The sequence below is a fragment of the Cebus imitator genome, unplaced genomic scaffold, assembly GCF_001604975.1.
Source record: "Cebus imitator isolate Cc_AM_T3 unplaced genomic scaffold, Cebus_imitator-1.0 Scaffold220, whole genome shotgun sequence".
Taxonomy (NCBI): Eukaryota; Metazoa; Chordata; class Mammalia; order Primates; family Cebidae; genus Cebus; species Cebus imitator.
The window spans coordinates 996,101-1,000,814 of record NW_016107535.1 but is presented as its reverse complement, the minus strand read 5'-3'; the positions used below and the strand labels follow the sequence as shown (position 1 = coordinate 1,000,814).

General features: G+C 45.8%; 1 long non-coding RNA gene across 1 annotated transcript; it reads right to left on the bottom strand.

Annotated features, from left to right (window-relative positions):
• Positions 1-425: 425 nt before the first annotated feature.
• On the bottom strand, positions 426-2,111 carry LOC108318530. The gene is made up of 2 exons (XR_001831175.2): positions 1,663-2,111; positions 426-1,388 (listed from the first exon to the last, which is right to left on the bottom strand). It is a non-coding gene; the product is annotated as an uncharacterized LOC108318530 (long non-coding RNA).
• Between the last annotated feature and the right edge of the window lie 2,603 nt (positions 2,112-4,714).

The window sequence follows — 4,714 nt, the reverse complement described above, 5'->3', positions numbered from 1 at the left end:
AACTGAGGGTACTGAGATGATTTACTGCTTAAGGCTGTCAGGAAGATGAAACAAGGTAGGGTAACTATACATGCTTGTTGGAGGATTGCCACCCTCTATGCCTTTGATACTTAACAGCTACTAGCTAGTCAGAGGAATCATCCCTTTTTCTCCCATCCCAGAGCCCAAATAATTCATGGGGACAGAGGAGAAAAGGGCAATAGGAAATTTGAAACTGAGTCTTCCTTTTCAGGACATGAATACTCTGGATCTTAGGAAATGGTTATCCAGGATTCTAAACCTAATGATTTAAAGAAATGGTGTCTTATATCGAGTCCCATGCCAAGCTCTTCCTTAGTTTCAGTTGTGTAACTACTCACCAGTAATTCAGGAATCCAGCATGCCTGGGCTCTGGGCCTGTGGTCTCCAACCTGGAGAGCTTCACCTTGGACAACTAGAGGTGTGGGGTGGAAAAAGGACTGGCCTGGCATCTGCAGGATCAGGGTTTGTCCTCTGAATCATCTTGTGACCATGGAAACTTCATGTCCCCTCTTTGGGCCTCAGCTTCCTTGTCAAATGAGAAACTGGACTAGATCCTCCATAGGTCAATCACCAAAGTTCTATTATGCAAAACTGAGACATTCACAGCCTCTGCTCCTCGGGATCTGGATTCTTCTTCCTTCTTTTCATGTCTACTTATCCTAATGAATAGGGTCAGCTGAGTGAGGAAAAGCCTGTAATACAGCACTTTACATGTTTAAAGTGCTTTCACACTCACTTACCTTGTTCTACCTTTACAAATGAGTCAACAGGACACACAAGGTAGATGTCATAATCCCCATTTTACAGAAGATAAAACTGAGGCTTAGAGATGGGGAGGGGTGCTCAGTAGAGGCGGAGCAGCACCTTTGTATTCCTTCTTCTGATTTTTTGCTGCCAGTGACTCCCAGGACTGGTGGTGGGTATAGTTGCTGGATGGTTCCCTGGGCCAGAACGAAGCTCCTTCTGCTTCCTCATGATCTTTCTCCCACTGTCCTTTCTCCCACTGCCCAGGCCCCAGTCACCTTAGTCCTTCCTGCTTGGCCTCCCACTAAGAGTAGGATGTGGCAGAGCTGAGTCTGGGGCAGAGCACTTGGTGAAGTTTGATGGGGGTTGGTCTTACCCCTCTGCCACTTCGTCTTTCATCCTGTGCTAAAATCCTTGTTCAGGTTTCGCCTTCAACCAAGTCTCCACATGAGGGTCTGGGAGACGTGGAGCTATTGTTCTGTGGGTACGCAAAGGCAGAACACAGGGAACAGAGACAGTGCACAAGGGCAACCTAGGCCAAGTGTGACAGTGAGACTTCTGAGCTGCATGCTTGACCTGCTCTGATGGGTTGAAAACAAGTAATTGGGCAGAAAGTCATGCACCTGGAAGATAAAAAGATAAGTTTCCGAAGTAGGGGGCAGGGAGAGGTAGCCCAACGCTTGCAATGAAAACAGGTGTATGAGTTATTGAGGATAATTAGTCAAGGTGAGTTGGAAGAATTTAGGCATCTCTGTTGAAACATTTTTCACACCCATCCTATTTTTTTTTTTAACTGCCGCCACTTATCATTCAGGAGATTGCAAAAGCCTCCCAACTGGTCTCCTGTGCCTGTCCCTTCCGGCTGCTTTCCATCCCCCAACATGGATCTCAACCTACCTGTTCAGCCGTACTGCTCCGTGCTCCCGTCTGAGCATGCAGAGCGGCAACCCGGGCGAACGACTTACGCTTCCTCGTCCTGTACTTTTCCATCTCCAGCCTTTACTAGTTGTTTTTCCCTCTGCTTAATTCTCCTACCCCCGCAAGTGCAAATCCAACCTCACTCTTTCAGGTCCACTTCAAATGTCACCTCCCCTGTGAAGTCTTTCCTAATCTTCTTTCCTTCCCAGAGAAATGACCCCTCCCCCCCCCCCCGGAGTGTATATAACACATGATTATCAGCCTCCCTTTTAAGGGTTTCTATTGCCATCCACCTGGTATTTTAACTCTCTCTATGCATGTCCTGTCTTCCCTATCAGACAGGGATCACCTTGTAGTCAGGGAAGGGATCCTTTCGAATTTGTATCCCTCAGAGTCTTGGCTGCTGTTTAGCTATTTGAAGAATTAATAAAGACATGAATGAAGAGTACTTGTTGAGACAGGAAAGAGAAAAGCTCTAGCGTCTTAGCTTAAAACCCACATTAAACTGGTGATGCAATTTGAGGCACGTGTTGAGTGAAACGCAAATAAGTATGTTCAAAGAAAGCTGGATCAGAAAGAAAAGAGCCTGGCAAGGGAGTGCAACCCAGGGGACCAAGAAAATAGGTATGAGGGAGAAGGAGACAGTAGTGTTTGTTTTATGCTTGGTAACAGGAGAAGTCAACAGAAGCTGGAAGAAGCATTTTAGGGTGGGACTGAATGAATCACGGAGCTTCTATTTAACCCTTATATAGCCCCATGTATCTTCCCCAATGTAGAAGCCACAGGAAAGAAAAGTGTTTGCAGCATTAGAGGGCATCAAGAGTTATGATTACCTTTAGCTAGGCCAATGAAGAATGTCAACAAAGGCAGGTTATGATCCATGCCCCCAAATGTTCATAGCCTGCTTGGAAAAGACAACATGGTTCCAAGCAACCGTGACAAAGTGTCTATCAAATGTGCCTTCAGAATGTATGGAACATGCGCTGTGGGAAAATGGAAGAGCCCACAAGCAATTTCAAATAGGAGAAGGTAGAGGTGAGAGCAGATGAGGGAGGCTGTGGAGAACATGATTCAGAAGCACAGGCTTCAAGAATGGGCCCGACTTTCACCAGCCTCCAGAAGTGGTCCGAGAGAAGGAATCATGGTACAAGTGAAGCTAGAAAGGATGCCCAAGGAAGGCAAGCCCAATAGGCAGGGGCAGAGGGGACTATATTGCCCAGCTGGGCAGCAATGCTTGCTTGCCTTTCTGAACACCTGTGGGTATTGACTGACCAGCGTTTATGCACTAGAATGAGAAAGCTCACACTGTTTTCTGTGTGTGGTGAGTAGGAAAGAAAACTAGAAACAAGCAAACAAAAAAGCCTACTGAACGATGGAAAGCAATTATCCCTCATCCTAACTCAGTTCTACCTGTGCAGATGGAATGCAGGAGGTGAGTCCCTAAGGGAGGCCAGTGTTGGAAAAGGAGGCTCATCTGGGTCATTCATTGTCCCTTGGCTTAGGGAAAGTGAAGGCTAACAGTAACGTGAGGAATAAAGAACTTTTCACTTTCAGCAGATCTCGTATATTTATCGCCTCATCTGCGTAGGTAAATCAGAGTGGTCTGCAGTGCAGGGTGAGGCAGCTGTTAGCTGTGCAGCTGCATGAGGAGACTCCAGCAGTGGCAGGGCGGGGAGTCCCCAACGCCTCTTTTGGGCCCCACCGCCTGCACTGTCTAGAGCTAGGTGGAAGAGAAGAGGGAAGGACAGAGGAAAGGGAAAGAGAGGCTGTGTCAGAGAGGAAAGGGCCCCTAGGTATCATTTAGGACAATCTTTCTATTTTACACATGGGAAAACTGAAGTCAAGGGTTCTTGTCCACAGCTACAGGGTCCTCAAGAATTAGTGTGCATCCTATCCCTTTCACAGCTGCGGTAGAGGAGAGGGATGGGAAAGGCAGACAACTAAAAGGGAAGAGTCCCTGGGTCCCCCACAAGGTAGGTTGGCACACCCTCCTAACCTGCTGTTCCCTGAAGGTCGGCTTCTGTCTCTTACTTACTCATGTTTTGAACTACCATTCTCCAGAGCCACGGGACCTTCGGGGGAAATATGTCTTCCACCAGAAAAACATTCCTGATTTCCATGAAATTCGCAAGCTCTCTTTGTAGTTATTGTTGCTTGCTTTTGTTTTCCAGTTGAATGGAATTCTTTTAAAATCTGTTTAATATTGCTTTTGTGGGAAAGTAATTCATGGTCACTTATTATTTCTAAAGGCTTTGAATGGCTAAAAAAAGAAGAGCATTAAGAAATGTATGCTTGCTCCACAAATTTTACTTTATGTTTTTGAAAGGATTAAACTGGATTTTATTTTTTGTTTTTAAGGTAGTTAAGCTGAGAGACAGCTACGCTCTGTTGGGAAGAGCGCTGACCTTGACATCAGAAAACCTGTGTTCCAGTGCTAGCTCTGCTGTTATTACTTGCTTGTTTGCTGTACTTTGGTCAAGTCCATTTATCTCTCTGAGCCTCAAGTTCCTAATCTTTAAAATGGGGGTATTAACATCTACCTCATTAATTTGCTTATTTAAAGTTATTTAACAGATATTTATTGATCTTCTATTAAGTGTCAGGTGATGTTCTTGAGTCTGAGACAAAATTATAAACAAGACAGCTGAAATCCCTGCTTCCCCAGAGCTTATAACAGAGATTAAAGGGGATAAGATGTATTGGTGAGTTTAGCACAGTACCTGGCACGGAGTTGCTGCTTAATACATTCTGAAGGAGGAATTCGGGAACACTGAGTCCTGAGACAGCTGTTTCAGTCTTAGTTGTGGCATTGACCAGCCGGGAGACCCTTGGAATCTCTAGACACCTACCTGCTTTTCAGCACTGCCTTTGGGCTAGGGTGGCCTTCTTCTACACAAATGGTGGGGATCATCATTCATACAGGGTTTCCACAGACAGAAAACTCCTTTGCTCATGTGAGTCCCATTTATGTAGGGAGAAGACCAGATTCACTGGCCCTTAACATGTCTATGGAAGGGTCCCATCCCATGCG